Source organism: Idiotropiscis lumnitzeri, chromosome 5 (assembly GCF_059441095.1).
Source record: "Idiotropiscis lumnitzeri isolate Australia: NSW breed Sydney's pygmy pipehorse chromosome 5, RoL_Ilum_1.0, whole genome shotgun sequence".
Taxonomy (NCBI): domain Eukaryota; kingdom Metazoa; phylum Chordata; class Actinopteri; order Syngnathiformes; family Syngnathidae; genus Idiotropiscis; species Idiotropiscis lumnitzeri.
The window spans coordinates 3,480,053-3,497,487 of record NC_142395.1 but is presented as its reverse complement, the minus strand read 5'-3'; the positions used below and the strand labels follow the sequence as shown (position 1 = coordinate 3,497,487).

The window sequence follows — 17,435 nt, the reverse complement described above, 5'->3', positions numbered from 1 at the left end:
TAGTAAAACACAATGATGCACGAAGACTTGAATTGTAAAACTATTAGATAGACGCAGGACACGCGACAGTGAAAGGAACCGGGCAACTAAATACAAACAGATTGACGAGACAACGAGGAACACCTGAACAAGACACAAAGGGTTGGAGGGAGCAGATTTTATGGCAACCCGTTTGAGCATTTATTCCATATCCTTGATATCAGACATTTTTGTATTTCACTAGTTGCGGTCTTTTCCAGCACTAGTTATACATTCAGCCACACTACTGATGCCCTTTGTCGTACTAGTTGCACAGAAACTCTGACATGTGACTCATTTTCAGCAACATGTTAACTTGTAAAACGTGGATTATTCCAACATGTTAACTAGTGACATATGATTTCCTACACTAGTTAACTATTGAGAGCGAAAATACCCACTAGTTAACTAGTAACGACTAAAATACTTATTAGTTAAGTTGTGAAAGCCCTTTAAGCCTTGCTATTTAACTAGTAACTTTCAAAAATGTTACTTGTCGACTAGTGATGCCCCAAATGTCCATTAGTTACACTAGTGAGAAATTTTGAGTGAACTAGTTCAACTAGTGAGGTCCAAAATGTTTACTAGTAGAACTAGTGTATGCCAAACTGCTCACTAGTCAACTAGTTACACAAAAAACTAATGAGAAGGTGGGGCAGATGTGTGCATCCAGGATTCCGATTGGCTCTACAGTTAAATACACTAATCAGAATTCAGCCTTTGTCATTGTCCCACCCACTTTATTTGCACATGTTTTACACTAGTTGACAAGTGGTCCTGTGGAACTACAACTAGTTAACTTGCAGCTGCCTCTTATGGTTACATGTTGACTGGTGAATGCATAAAGCCAAACTACTTAAATACTTGCAATCTATTTTGGCCTTACAAGTTAACTAGAGAGGCTCAAAATATTAACTAGTGAACCAGTACATGCTGAGATATCCACTAGTTACACCAGTTGTGCTCATTTTGACCTCTCTTGTTAACTAGTAAACCACATGTATTCTAACTAGTAAAGTATTTGGGTTCAAAGTGAGTCACTAGCAAACTAGTGACAATTATTTTCACATCACTAGTTCGCATGTGGATGACATTTTGTCTCACTTGTCAGGCTCAATTCTGAACTTGTACAGACTTTGAGCATGTTTGACAAAATTGCACTCTAGGTGACATCTGCACACAACAAGTTAACTAGTGAAATCATCAAATTTGAGTAGTTGATTTGTTTCCCAATTACAACACTATACAAGTTCACACATGTCAAGTAGTAAGCAATTTTGGTTAACTAGTATGATATAAATGCCAGCTAGTATGCAAAAAACATAAGCTAGTACACCAAAAATCCCCACTTGTTAGATATTTAATCTAATCTCGTTGCACACTTGAGTTCAATGACAATAAAGGGATTTCTGATTCTGATTCTGATATTTGTTGTACGAGTTGTGCACAGTGCCTCACTCGTGATGCATAACCTTTAACAAGTAAAAATAAAAGGCCAACAAGTAGGAGAAAATTCAAAAATGTTCAGTCAAATCTTGCACAAGTTCTTTTCTGTGTCTGACAAGTGAGATAAAATTCCTTCTACTTGTTAGCTAGTTAAATAAACATCAGTGTCACTCGTTAACTAGTGACTCATTGTGGACTCAACTAGTTCACTAGAATGAAAACATGTTTCACAAGTAAAAATTAGACCAACTAGTGTAACTAGTGGCTATCTTTGCATATACTAGTAAACTAGTTGACATTTTGAACCTCACTAGTCAGCTAGTAAGGTTGGCAAGATCTCAACCAGTGTGACTAGTGGACATGTTACCTTACTAGTGAACTAGTGAGCAATTTGAGAATCTGACAAGTCAGCGAGTGAGGCCAGGAAAAAGCTTAACTAGTGTCACTAGTGGACATTTGACAACATTTAAAATGAAATATGTGACCATTGTTGTCTCGAAAGTGACTCATACACCAACATGTTCACTAGTGAACTGCATTCAAATGAAGCAGGCGGGAGAAGTGCTTTGATTGGTCAATATCTAGATGAGATTCCTTGACGCTTTAACCCTTAAGAGCCCAGCCCATAATACCTGTTATGAAAAGAGCGATTGTATAAAAACATTTCATACTTATGATTAATCTTACTCTCTCTCCCTCTCCACATACAGGCTGGTGTAAAAATACATATGTAGTTATATAAAAGAGAGTACAATACTTTCTGTGTAGTAAATATTAAGTTATTAAATATTACATAATATAAAATACAATCATCATATGTCACTAATTTCAGACTACCGTATACCAAAATCATGAGCAGTGACTGGTTAGATTATATTATTTTGAAATGGACCGCCAATAGGAAACCATCGCATTCTTTCCTAAAATGCGCACTAGTTCACTAGTAAGCTTATTTTAGAGCTTACTAGTTAACATCCATCCATCCATCCATCATCTGTACCGCTTCTCCTCACGAGGGTCGCGGGGGATGCTGGAGCCTATCCCAGCTATCTTCGGGCAGTAGGCGGGGGACACCCTGAACTGGTTGCCAGCCAATTGCAGGGCACACAGAGACGAACAACCATCCGCACTCACACGCATACCTAGGGGCAATTTACAGTGTTCAATCGGCCTGCCATTCATGTTTTTGGAATGTGGGAGGAAACCGGAGTACCCGGAGGAAACCCACGCAGGCACGGTGAGAACATGCAAACTCCACACAGGATGACCGGAGCTGGGATTGAACCCACGCCCGATGCTGTCTCTCACTGTGAGGCCATCGTGCTAACCAGTCGACCACCGTGCCGCCTACTAGTTAACATGTAAACTAAAAAAATGGCCATTACATGTTACGAGTAACCTAGTAACAAGTGGGCATTTTTTAGCTTACAGGTGAACTAGTGTGCATTTTTTGAGCGCACTAGTTCACTAGTAAGCTCATTTTTGTATCTTACTAATTAACATGTAAGATAAAAATGCCCACCAGTTCACAAGTAATCTTATTTTTGTATCTTACTAGTTAACATGTAAGATAAAAATGCCCACTAGTAAGCTCATTTTTTAGCTTACTAGTTAACATGTGATGGGCATTTCTGAGCTTACGTGTGAACTAGTAAGCGGAAATATCTTACTAGTGAATGAGTGGGCTTTTTCTTTATCTTACATGTTAGTCTGAATAAGAGGAGATTATCTGCCTAGCAGAGGCAGGACACTCCCCGCTTGGCATTCTCGAATGTCACAACATAAAAGTCCAAAACATAGATCTTACTATTTCTTGTCAGCAGCAAGTAGGAGAATTGTCTCTGTGACAGGACGTTGGTAGAGTTTAGTCCCGTCTCCCCTGGAGACCTTGACCTCGACTTTACGTACCTTGCCGTCTTTACTGGGAAACACTTGAGTAATCAATCCCAGGGGCCACTCATTTCTGTCAAACTGACTGTCCTTGAGAAGGACAATGCTTCCAGGCTGAAGGTCTGGGATGGGAGCCTGCCACTTCCGTCGTGGCTGAAGTGATGCGAGATATTGCTTCCTCCATTTATCCCAAAAAGTCTGAGCCAGATGTTGGACTTGGCGCCATTGGGACCTGTGGAGGTCCTTAATCCAGTCTCCCACTGGAGCTAAAGGAAGACTCACTTTCTGGGTCAGGAGAGTTGCTGGTGGAAGAATGAGAGGATCATTTGGGTCAGTAGACACCGGAATCAGAGGTCTGCCATCAATGTGGTGAGTGCCTCGTGGCTGAGTTTTGAAGTTCCTAGCTGGAGGAACATGGAGTCCAGGATCTTACGTGCCACTCCAATCATCCTCTCCCATGATCCGCCCATGTGAGAGGCCTGTTGAACGTTAAATTCCCATGCACATCCTTGGTCCAGGAGGAACTTCTCGACTGAAGAGTGATCGATATTCGAGGGAATCTTTAGCTCCTTACAAGCGCTGACGAAGTTGGTTCCTCGATCAGAACGGATGAGCTTTACAGGACCTCTCAGAGCGAGAAAATGCCTGAGAGCATTTATGGAGCATGAGGTGTCAAGCGATTCAATCACCTCTATGTGGACAGCTCGTACATTCATGCAGGTAAATAACACCGCCCACCGCTTACTCTGGGCGAGGCCACCCCTTGTGCGGCGTGAAGACACAGTCCATGGGCCGAACGTGTCTAAGCCAACGTTTGTGAATGGAGGATCAGTAGACAGACGGTCTGCCGGAAGATCAGCCATCTTTTGTGTTTGTGGGTTGCCACGCAGTTTACGGCACGTGACACACCCATGGATCACACTGCTCACACGCCTTTTCCCACCAACGATCCAGAAACCGGCAGCTCGAATGGCTCCCTCAGTGAACAGTCGTCCCTGATGTAGAATTTTCTCATGGTGGTGTCTGACCAAGAGTGTTGCAATGTGATGTTTGCCCAGGGATAATAAGAGGATTTTTTTCTTCGTGGTGGAGTTGTGCTTCTCTGACACGACCTCCGACTCGCAGTAGGCCATCAGCATCGATGAAGGGATCTAGGGTTCTGAGATGGCTGTCTTTTCGAAGATTTTCCTTCTTTTGCAGACAGGTGTACTCGAGTCCGTAGAACTCTTCTTGAACAACGTGGATGATGGTTTTTTCAGACTGTGAAAGTTTTTTGATGGAGATTGTAAGGTGACAATGATGCCAGCCTTTACAACTACTCAGTTTGGTTAAAGGACTCTTCTGAAAGAGGCGAGCAATGTGAGTGAGGCGAGCAAGCTTGAAAACTTAGAGAAGCGCTGCGAGTAGAAGTGTTTGGTCGACATGGTTGTGCTCATTGTGGACACCAGGGGCCGAATATCTGGGTCTGTTGAAGGGTTCACCAGGTCGAAGGTGTCTTCTTCAGGCTGGACTTTCATGGGTTGTTTTAGAAACACTCAGCCAGCTGGTTTCTGGGAGACGCGCGTCAGTAACTGACCTTGTGGCAATATCTGCAGGATTCTGTTCCGTGGGCACATACTGCCACTGCTCAGGGCGAGAGGACCTCCTCATCCGCAGGACTTGGTTACTGACGTACACATAGAAGCCTCTAGTCTCATTCTTGATGTATCCCAAAACTACCTTACTGTCACTGTAGAAGGTAGTGTCGTCCAACTCTATGTCAATTTCTGAGGAGATGAGCTCAGCAAGTTCCACTGCAAGGACGGCTGCACAGAGCTCAAGCCTCGGCACTCTGTGTTCAGGGAGAGGAGCCAGCTTCGCCTTTCCCATGACGAAACCCACATGGATTACGCTTTCTCATCTGTTAGCCTGAGATAGGCTACAGCACCAATTGCCATAGTTGAGGCATCACAAAAGATGCATAACTTCTCTGTGTGACATTTCTGAGAGGGATGTTCCTGCATAAGTACGAGGTATCCGGAGACTGACAAGGTTGTCTAAAGAGGATCGCCATGTGATCCACATCTCTTTAATCTCATGAGGGAGGGGAGAGTCCCAATCGCTGTGGTTGTCTGTCAGCTCTCTAAGTATGGCTTTGCCCTGAATAGTGACTGGGGCGATGAATCCGAGAGGATCATAGATGCTATTCACAGTCGACAGGACGCCTCGGCGTGTAAAAAGTTTTTCTTCATCACTTAATTTAAAGGTGAAGGTGTCAAACATTGGTCCAAGTTGAGGCCCATACTTCTCTGCATGGGAAGATCATCAGAACCGAGATCTAGGTCTTTGAAGTCGGTCGCATGGTCTCGGGATGGGAAGGCCTCCATCAATTCTCTTTTGTTTGAGGTGGTTTTATGTAGTCACAAATTTGATTTTGAGAGAGTGTCTTAGTAGTAGTAGTTTCGTGTGGTTTTTAGAGAGTGTCTTGTGCTCTCTTGAGCAGGTCCACTGCTGCTTTCACTGTAGGGAATGACTTCAAGCCGTTGTCTACGTAGTAGTCCCGGTTAACGAATTGTTTGACATCTGCATCGCCTTCTTCTGCACTCTGCCGAAGACAGTAGACGGCCAGGAGAGGGACTGTTCCCAAATACCATGTACCCTCATGCGGTACTCAATGATGTCCTGGGATGGGTCATTGTCTCTGAACCACAGGAACCGAAGGAAGTTGCGGTCCTCTTCTATGACGACAAAAGCAGTGGAACATTTGTTCGATATCCACCGTCACTGCTACGGGTTCCTTCCGGAACCTGAGGAGGACCCCGAGCAGGGTATTGTTGAGGTCTGGTCCGGTGTACATCACGTTGTTTAATGAGACTCCTCCATGCTGGGCGCTTGAGTCAAACACCACACGGATCTTTTACGGTTTCTTTGGATGGTACACACCGAAGGTCGGAAAGTACCAGTGCTCTTCTCCTTCCTTCAGAGACGGTGCGGCTTCTGCGTGTTTATTCTGGAAGACTCTCTGCATGAAGGTGAAGAAATGCTCTTTCATCACTGGCTTTCTGTTGAGACTCTGTAATAGCAATGACAGTCTGTTTAAAGCTTGGACTTTGTTGTCGGGAAGACGACGCCTTGGTGACTTGAATGGCAGCGGAGCTACCCAGCTGTTGTCTTTATCTTTCCTTAGGTTCTTTTCCATAATTTCCAGGAACGAAATATCATCAATAGATGGGGCCACCTTGTTATCGTCCTTTGTTTGTTGAAACAGAGTGGAGCCCAACTGCTCGTTTTCTCTACTGCAGGTAAGTTTCTCTGTTGACTGTAGTTTAGGATGACTGAAACCCTGAAGCTGACTGTATCGCTCTTTCACCTGGAAGACGTTTGGGCAAGGTTCAAAGATGGAGGGGCGTTTCCGTTCTATTGTCCTTGTATGAAGGGCATTTACTGTCTCAGGTTTGTGAACACCTCCCAAGCAAACATTTCCGACAATCACCCATCCCAGGTCGAATTTTTGGGCGTAAGGAGGGCCGTTTATCTGCTTGCGGACCTTGTGGGCCTTAATAATGTCTTGCCCGAGAAGAAGCATAATGAGCGCACTCTGGTCTAGTGTTGGGATGAGATGAGCGATTTATTTGAGGTGGGGTTGGTTGGATGCAGCATTGGGTTTTGGGATCTCGGATCTGTTGTTGGGAATTTCGTTTCATTCCACGAGACACGGTAGCGGTAGATTGACCTTACTATCCATAGGTTTGATTTGGTAGCCTGAAGCTCTTCTCCCCATGGTCTCTGTCACCCCAGAACAGGTGCGGAGGGAGTACGGAGAGCAGGGCCCTTGTATGTTGAAAGTGTCAAAGAACTCTGAACGAGCCAAGGATCTGTTACTGTGTTCGTTGAGGATTGCATAGACAGTTGACAGGGTAGATCTTGACGAGACAGATTTTTGATCATGACCTGGCACTTTGATCTCAACCACAGACATGAGTGCAGCTACTTGTGACCTCGGAAGGCTCTGTAGAAGCTGGCTCCCCGCCATGCTGTATAGAGGGAAGTGGCTCCTCGGTCTGCGGCGCTAGTCCAGGATGAAGGGCAGAATTATGTTTCTCACTCCCACATTCGGCGCATGTGGCTGTGTACTAGTCTTTAGCCATATGTTTTGTTGACGTGCAACATTTATAGCAAATCTTGTTCTCTTTGAGGAATGCTTTCCTTTCCTCTATGGGTTTCTCGCGACAAGCCCGACATTTACGTAGTAGGTGGGGCTTTTGTGGATGGGGCACTGGCGATCAGGGTTCTCCTCTCCAGTTCTGTTCTCAGTAGTAGAGACGTCTGTCTTGTGAACTGAGATTTCTCTTTGTTTATTTGCTTTGAAAGACTTGACAGCTTTTGAGGTGTCCACTTGACTAACAAAGTTGAAGCTGGGATCATTCCTAATTTTAGCTTGGCGAAATATGAAGTCAACAAAGGTGCAAAAGGGAGTGAACGAAACTTGATAGCATTGCTTGTAGTTGGATCCAATCGACAGCCACTTCTCTTGCAGATTATAGGGCAGCTTTTGGACCACTGGATTTATTCCTCTCGCCGTGTCAAGGTAGTGAAGGCCAGGGAGGGTTCCATCCGCCTTCGCAGCTTGCAGTTCCATCAGTAGGTCACTGAACTCGTGAAGTTTCATATAATCTTTGTTGGTGATTTTTGGGAAGTTGGTGATGCTTCCACCATTTCAGGAGCACCATAGCACGCATCCAGTCTGTCCCAAATCATTTGCAGTCCCTGTTGGGGATGATCAATATTAACGGCCCTAATACGTTTTGAATGCTCTGCTGAATCTTTCCCAAGCCACTTTACCAGTAGATCTATTTCCTCGCTGAATGTTAGGTCGAGTCCTGCCACTGCGTTTTGAAAGGACCGCTTCCAAGCTCTGTAGCTCTCCGGCTGGTCGTTAAATTGGGTCATACCTGTGATAACCAGCGCACGCCGGGTGACGAATCTGACAAACTCGTTTATGCCTGATTGGTCGAGATTGGCGTTTTGTGGTAGATGGCTTGGCACGATGGGATGTGGAGGAACTTTGTTGCTGGCCGCTTGGTAAACGTTGTGATAGCTATGTGCACGATTGGGCGTCGAATGCATGCCTGGAGTGCGTTGGGACTGCTGAGCTGCTACTCTGCTTGGTGATGTATGGGTGAGGAGTCTAGCACCGGCTGGAGTGTTCTCTGTATTGAGACCTTGAGCTTGGATAGAGTTTCGTGGCAATGACTCCACACATAGTTGATTGCTCTTGTCCTGAGAGTGTAGATGTTGTGCCATTGTTGGATCTCTGTATAGCTGTCCAGTCGTATCTAAAGAGAACAGGGACTCTGCGTCTAGCTCACCCGGTTCATTCTGAGCATGTTCTTGTAGTAATGTGATTGAATGTTGTCTTGATTTTTCCACAACATATTGTTTGGTCCGTTCTACAGGGTTAAGGGGACTTTCTCCAAATTGGAGCTTTCTGCTGGATTGCTCCCTCTCTTCCACAGCAGCTTCAAGAGTCTCTGCTTCGGCAACAGCAGCAGCTGCTTCTTTCTCCAGCGACAGCTTCTCCATTTCTGCCTCTAGTTGCGCCTTTTCCATTTTAAGGACGATTTCCCCTTCACCGAAAGCAAGGCGTGCTTTCGCTGCCTCAGCCTTTGCACGTGCCCGGACTGCAGCACTCCCAGTAGATGCTATCGATGAACATGGGCCGTGGGATTTACTTTTTAATGACTCTTCTTTGTGGTCCATTTTCTGTGTCCAACGTATAACTGATACTATCTTCAGCAATGAGGCCGTCGTTTCACTGTCCTGCCTTCCTAAAGTTCCCTGAACACGAAGGCAGTAAGTTCAACACCTTCCACGCATCAAGACTCTGGACACCAGCTTGACCACTCGACTCCAGGTTTATTGACAATTGAAAGGGTGAAAGGAACTAGTAAAAAGAGAAATCATTGCACCCGTGAAACAAAGTACAGACTGTATTAGTAGCATGGTTTCATTGAGAAAAACCGAGTGGGAAATTGAGGATCTGCATTGACCCCAAACTGTTGAATCGAGCACTTAAACTGAGCCATTTTCCACTCCCAACAATAGATGACATCTTACCAGAACTTGCAAATGCAAAAGTATTCACCGTTTGTGATGTAAAACATGGATTTTGGCACATTAAACTTGAGGAGTCAAGTTACCTCACAACCTTCTCAACCCCAGTTGGACGCTTTAGGTTGCTCAGGATGCCAATGGGCATAAGCCCAGCGCCAGAGATCCTTCAAAGGAAACTCACACATGCACTGGAAAACCTACCTGGAACATACATCATTGCTGATGATTTATTAATTACAGGAGAATGGACAACCCAGGAGGAAGCTATCCGAGACCATGATGTGAAACTGAGACGCTTCTTACAGAGATGCGCAGAGAAAAACATAAAACTAAATTCAAGCTGCGACAAACAAAAGTACCTTATATAGGACACTTACTGACCGCTGAGGGACTGTGTGTAGACCCAGAGAAAGTGCGAGCCATCCGGGAGATGCCGATACCTTCTGATGTGAAAGGAGTACAGCGACTAGTGGGTATGGTTAATTACCTATCAAAATTCTATGAACACTTGTCAGATGACTGTGAAGTTTTGAGACAACTGACACAAAGAAAACATGTGGGAATGGTCAGAGGTCCAGGAAGGGGCGTTTGAGCGACTGAAAGAAAAGATAGCCAACGCTTCAGTCCTGAAATACTATGACCAGCGAGAAGCTATGACGCTGAAGAGTGATGCTTCAGAGACAGGACTGGGAGCTGCCCTCATGCAGGATGGAAAGCCAGTGGCATATGGTAGCAGAGCCCTGACACCAACAGAGAGGGGATATGCTCAAATAGAGAAGGAATGCCTCGCAATTGTATTTGGAATGGAGAAATTTCATCAGTACACCTATGGAAGAGAGGTGGCCGTCCAAAGTGATCACAAGCCCTTGGAAAACGTACACAAAAACTTTTGCTCAGTGCACCAAAGAGGCTAGAACGAATGTTGCTCAAGCGACAGAAGTACAATATACATGTGACTTATATACCAGACCGGGACATGTTGGTAGCTGATACTTTGAGCAGAGCATATTTACCGGACTGTCAGGAAGTGGACATGGAGTCAGGGGTGGAAACTGTTAATATGATTGAGCACCTGCCCATCTCGACTGAAAGACTCACCTTAATTCGATTAGCGACAAAAGAGGATAAAAAATTACAATAGCTGATAAATCTGATCCGAAAAGGGTGGCCAAAGAACAAAAAAGACATCCCAGCGGATATCCATATTTCTACTCATTTTCAGGATGAGTTAAGTCATCAGGAACGAATTGTTTTCAAAGGCGAGAGAGCAGTGATTCCTGATGCACTCTGGAGGGATACGACTTGTCGCATCCACTCTTCTCATCTCGGTTTGAAGGATGTCTCAGACGTGCGAGAGACTGTGTATACTGGCCGGGAATGAATCAATAAATAAAAAACTAGACTAGACTAGATTGGCTAACACTAGCGAGTGAGATGACAAGCACAGGTGGACACAATAAACTGAATGAGTCAGTTACACGAAGCAACACAGGGAAAAACATGAAAGTAAAGTTGAAAATCGAAAACAACAAAGTAAAACCATGTCAGTTAGATTCAATAACTAGAAATGTTAACATCACCGGGATCTTTGTATTGCGGATCTTCATCAATGTTTCTCGCCCCGTTTTTGAGGGAGCTGAAGCACACCTATTATTAATCCCACCCCTCAAACTGAATATGAAGAAGAAAAAAACAAGTTGATATTCTATGTCCGTTTTAAACAACCAGAAAAAGTGTAAACCCATACAGTTCTTGATTAAAAAGTAATATTTTAACAACAAAATACAGCCCCCCTCCAACATTGCTTCGAAAAAGTTTTGCTCCACCCAAGCCTTAATTCGCACCTGTCCCGACTGGGCTCTTGGTGCTCTATCTGCACAGAGCCTTCAGGGACAGGGCATAAATACTCACTTAAATTATGCTAAATTTGTTTTTGCAGGACCACCATTAAATGTGTGGACCTTTGTGTATGCATGCAACATGTATTGGCGTGAATCCACAAATGGTCTGCAGACGCACAATGCAGACACTCTGGAAGAGCTCTAAGTTGTCTTGTGTGCTTTTTTTATTATATTATTTTTATTATTATTATTATTCGCCACAGACACGATTCAGTATTCAAGGTGAGTCTGTCATTTTACATAATCAAGCTGCCATCTGCCTCACAGTTCAAAGGTGTGTTCGGCTCCGGCCTTCCTGTGCGGAGTTTGCATGTTCTCCCCGTGCCTGCGTAGGTTTTCGGATCAAATTATTTACAGTAATACCCCGGTTATCGCAGTTAATGGGGACCGAGACCACCCGTGAAAACTGAAAATCCGCGAAGTAGCGGCGCCCCTTCAAAAATGCTTAAAAAAACCTATACAGGTATACAGTATACCCCCCTGTATACAGTACACCATATAGAATACGGGTAGAGAGAGAGAGAGAGAGTGAAATTCATGTTATAACAAAAAAAAAACTAATTATTAAAACTTTCAATTACTTCTTTTTGTATTTATTTAATTACTTCGACTTTTACCTGCTGGTACGCCATCCGGTGTGCCCTGTGAAATGAAAGGTGGCATTCTTCATTTATTTATTCATTCATTCATAACTGACAGCCTCGCGCTCCGCTTGTGCCCGGGCGGAAGAGGTGCTCCTCTTCGGCTTAATTGTCACGCACGCCGGACCTGCTCCCCCGAAGCGTGTCTCCGTTCGGTTGAACTCGGTTTCATTTCGCCCCGCTCGTGCCCGGGCGGAAGGTGCTCCTCTTCGGCGTAATTGCCACGCACGCCGGCCGACCTCCTCCGGAGCTCTCGCACGGTCCCGAATGGAGCGAAATGTCGCCCCGCTCGTGCCCGGGCGGAAGGTGCTCCTCTTCGGCTTAACTGCCACGCACGCCGGCCGGAGCTCTGGTACGGTCCGAACCGCACGAAACGTCGCCCCCGATCGTGCCCGGGGGAACGTGCTCTTCTTCGTCCACTCTCCTCTTCGCCCACGCTCTTCTTCGGCGCACGCCGGCCGTCTAACCGCTCCGGCGCCCCGTCGGGCCGCTCGGCGAAACTACAATGCCCCCGCGGAGCAGAGCGGATGGAGAGCCCCGATCGTGCCCGGGCAAAAAAGTTTTTAATTTTTGAATATTTTTTAGACCCGCGAAGCACTGAACCCGCGAAAGGTGAACCGCGAAGTAGCGGGGTATTACTGTATTTATTTTTTTACAGGCTCAGGTTCAGGCTTCTTCTCCTCTTTTTTGTTTTCTGTCTTCTCCTGAGGCTTGGGTGCCTCTTTTGTAACCTTCTGTTTCTTTCTTCAACCTTCACACCTGTTTCTTCCCACATTCCAAAAACATGCACGCTAGATTGATTGCATACACCAAATCAAAAACAAGGCCCAGGGGCCAGATATGGCCCGCGACCTCATTTTATGTGGCCCGCAAAGGGCAAATCATGTGTCAACTTTCTGTTTCAACCACATTTACTTCACTTTTAATAACATTGATATGAATTATTGCAATTTATTTGTTACCAATCCTCCCCCTTTAAAATAAATAGAACATTTGTCGAACAAAGAATTACTTACTGGCTTCTAATTTCAAAATTGACTATCAATTTGTTTTGTGTATGTGGTAATGTCATAACGGCCCTCTGAGGGAAACCGTAACTACGGCCCGTCCACAAAAAAAAGTTTGAGATCCCTGCTCTAAATCGTTCCTAGGAGTGAGTGTGAGCGACAAAGGTTGTTTGTCTTTGTGTGCCCTGCAATTGGCTGGCAAACAGTTCAGGGTGGACAAAGCCGGCAGACGGGGCACTTGTGTTTGGCAGGGGGTGAGGGGGGTGGTCCCGTTCTCAGAATGAGGTGAGTCCATTAAAAACGGGAACATCCATTTATGCCTGGACCTGGATCATATTGGGGCTGGGATAGGTTCCAGCAAGCCTGCGACCCTCGTAAGGAGAAGCAGATCGGATCATAGATGGATGGATGTAATTTATCACAACACCCAACATTTTATTTTGTGATGCTCCACAAAAAGCTAATTTGCATTGTCATCGTTATAATGCTAAATGGCATTGTTTTTATGTCTTAATTTAAGACAGTTCATTAATGATGTCTTGATGGACTTGCAGTGGCAAGTCTAATCTGTAAGAGCCCTGGGGGAAAAAATAAATGGAGGTCCATTGATCCAGTGTTAATCCCCATTATATGAGCATCTTGACACCAATAAAATTGTGAAATGCATGGCTGTTTTTTACTTTCAGAGGTTTATATGGATCAAATATCAAATCAAATTCAAATAACATTAAAAATCAACATTTACAGTTTTTCTTCTTAAGATTGAATTTGTTATCTTTAATTGTAACTAGAGGGGCGACTCTTGTTTATTTTGTGAATTCGCATTGTAACAGAGAAATAATCTTCCACACAGAAAACTTCACTCAATTTTTGCTGAATTTATTACATCATATCTGTGAATGATTCACATATATGCACATAGGATCCTATATCAAATAAGAGTTGTTCCTAATAATGTTATGTAAGGCGGCAGAATGAACGACAGGTTAGCACGATGGCCTCATAGCGTAGAGGTCCTGGGTTCGATTACGGCTCCGGCCTTCCTGTGTGGAGTTTGCATGTTCTGCATGCATTGCAGGTTGATTGGACACTCTAAATTGCCCCAAGGTATGAGTGTGTGCGCAGATGGATGGTTGTCTGTACGTGTGTGTGCGTGTGTGTGGGGGGTGTGTGTGTGTGGGGGGGGGGGGGTGTATGTATGTATGTATGTATGTATATATATATATATATATGTATATGTATATATATATATATATATATATATATATACATATATATATATATATATATATATATATATATATATATATAGGCTCCTGCGACCCTCGTGAGGAGAAGCGGTTCAGATAATGGATGGATGGATATTATTTAAATATATATGTTTTTCATTTAAATCAACATTAGGCTACTTTCCAAACATAGGATATTTTTACATATTCCTCCTGGAAAAAAAGATTTGATTTTACAAAATGTTTAACAGTTTTATACTGTAAATTAAAACAGACATCAGCAAAACCTTTAATGTAGAGACGTTACTTTGGATAATTCAATGATTAACGGTAATTCTACGTATTTAGTATAATGACTTGCAATTTTAGATTTTATGGGTTTTTGACCGTTGATATTTGACCGTTTTTAAAACCGTAATTTCTACTTTCTTTTTTTTATTAAAAAATATAATTTATTAAAAAAAAAATCAGTTTTAGCGGCCATTGGCTCAGTACGATCCGAGGAGTGCAGTCGTCAGGATTGTGCAGAGGACTGACAAATCAGGGAGTCGATTTGTGCATCAGGGGCGGCACGGTGGACGACTGGTTAGCACGATGGCCTAACAGTGAGAGACAGCAGCGGTCGTGGGTTCAATCCCGGCTCCGGCCATCATGTGTCTGTGTGGGTTTCCTCGGGGTACTCCGGTTTCCTCCCACATTCCAAAAACATGCATGGCAAGCCGATTGAACACTCTATATTGCCCCTAGGTATGAGTGTGAGCGTGGATGGTTGTTCGTCTCTGTGTGCCCTGTGATTGGGTGGCAACCAGTTCAGGGTGTCCTCCGCCTACTGCCCGAAGATAGCTGGGATAGGCTCCAGCACCCCCTGCGACCCTAGTGAGGCGAAGCGGTATTGAAAATGGATAGATGGATTTGTACATCAAACAAGAGATGTCGCTGTTTGTCTTTCTATCGCCAATAAATATGTTTTATCACACGTCTTCAACAGTCTGTGGACATTTTTTCATGAAAAGGCTGCGTGTGCCAAGCAAGCGATTGAAGTACTTTGTCAGTTCTGTTGTCTAAAATGGTAACCGATTGCCACCAAAATTCATTACTACTCTTGTCCACTTCAACCTGTGGAAGTAAGTAAGCATAATAGTTTGGAATTATTGACATCAAACGCGAGCTCATGTGATCACCTCCTCAAAATCAAAAATACAGTGCAAATCTCTTCTCCACTTACACAGGCTGACGCGGACAAGAGCGTGAAAGCGCACACGAACGTTGACTGGTTATATTTCAGACAATTAGCTACGCTAAAGTTGTGTCAACTCTCAGGAGGCAGACGGCGGCTGACAGCGGCCAGCGGGCGGGCATGGATCTTTAACATCATCTGACATCACTAGCATCCACCAGCTTCGGCATGAGAGTGAGTGGGCGTCAATTTCAGATAAAGAGCTCATCGAACACCGGGGCCGTCTTCTTGAACGGTGCGCATCGCGGAGCGACATGTGCTTTTTACTCTGGGCCGCTTCCGGAGCGTCAATGTTCAGTGGACAAAAAGTTTCAATGGGGAGGCCAACTCCAAAGCTAAGTGTGGCCACATTGGAACTATATTTCGTCTGTTTCGTTTCAAATTGGATGACATGTTGAAGGCTGAAACACTGGGGTCAATCCTCATCCAAATAAATGTGCACATCTACTCATTCCCCCTTCAGTCTCTGTAAATATCCCAACTGGCATTTTATGCACGTCCTCCCAGCCTCATATTTGTAACTGTGCAGGTACCTTATGCTCACTTCCATATTTCCTCATTATCATATAAATCGGCCACGGAGAGGTTAATCCTTATATGTTGAAGTGGTCATAGGGAGGGATGTCCACATGAATTTTGGTGCCAATTGATCACGTTTTTGGACATTATAAGCAATGAAAGTACAATGATTTCCAATGGAGAGTTTGTAATCGTTCCCTTCAGTGACTCTCGCAGTGAAATAGGGAGAGCAGAGGGGGAATGGCCATATTCTTCATTAAAAGTATGTGTTTTTGAAGTCGTCAACAAGGTTATCGTTAACGAAAATGAACAAAATAACGAAAACTAATAAATAAATAAACTTTTCTTTTACGGAATAAAATAAAAACGGGATGGCTTTGTGACAATAAACTAAAACGACATTGTCTGCTCACAAAATTAAAAAAACAATAACAGTGAAGAAAATATCCTTCCTTTTCATATTTGTAATCTTTTTGTGATAATTTAAAACGTAAATCATGGTGCCGCTGGATTTACGACGGTTGTTTAACCGTATGGCACCAGGACGTCCTAAGTTAGGTAATGCGTTGATAATGAGTCTCTCTCTCTCTCTCTCTCGTTTTTCTTTTGCTAAGACTGGAACCAATTCGAAAGAAGGCTATATACCAAATAAAACTGCGTTCACACAGGCACAGACAGTCATAAAACTGTTTTTGCTGCCCTTCTCAAAAGGTTTGACTTTTTTTCAATTGAGTTGCACGGGTTATAGGGAGAGGAATAATAGAGGAGTAACTTTTGAAAGTTTTGCAAAATTTAGAGCAGCATTAATGCATTGCACTTTTCTTGGACTTATTGCACATGGGATTAAGTTTTATTTGCAATGGTTATTCAGCATTGTTGTCAGTAAATTAAGAACATTTTCAAGTGTTATCTTTTTCGGCACGGTGGCCGACTGGTTTGCACGATGGCCTCACAGTGAGAGACAGCATCGGGCGTGGGTTCGATCCCGGCTCCGGCCATCCTGTGTGGAGTTTGCATGTTCTCCCCGTGCCTGCGTGGGTTTCCTCCCATATTCCCCAAAAAAACATGCATGGCAGGTTGATTGGACACTCGAAATTGCCCCTAGGTATGAGTGAGCGCGATTGGCTGGCAACCAGTTCAGGGTGTCCCCCGCCTACTGCCCGAAGATAGCTGGGATAGGCTCTAGCACCCCCCGCGACCCTAGTGAGGAGAAGCGGCATAGATAATGGATGGATAGATAGTGGATGGATCGTTTTTTAAAATTTTTTTATGAGCAATACTTGTTACCTTTAAAAAAATGCACCTGACAAATACACCACGTTACTAAAAACTAAAATTAATAAAAACTAAACTAAAATTAATATAAACTAATAAATCAATACTAAAAATGAGTTAAAACTAACTGACATAGAAATAAAAAGTCAAAACAAAATAAAAACTAAACTAAAATGAAA

At 43.9% G+C, this 17,435-nt stretch overlaps 1 protein-coding gene across 1 annotated transcript in view; it reads right to left on the bottom strand.

Moving 5' to 3' along the window:
- Positions 1–17,435, bottom strand: part of tmc3 (transmembrane channel like 3) — an 84,966-nt gene that overhangs the window by 64,060 nt on the left and 3,471 nt on the right. The gene's annotated exons all lie outside the window — the stretch shown is intronic.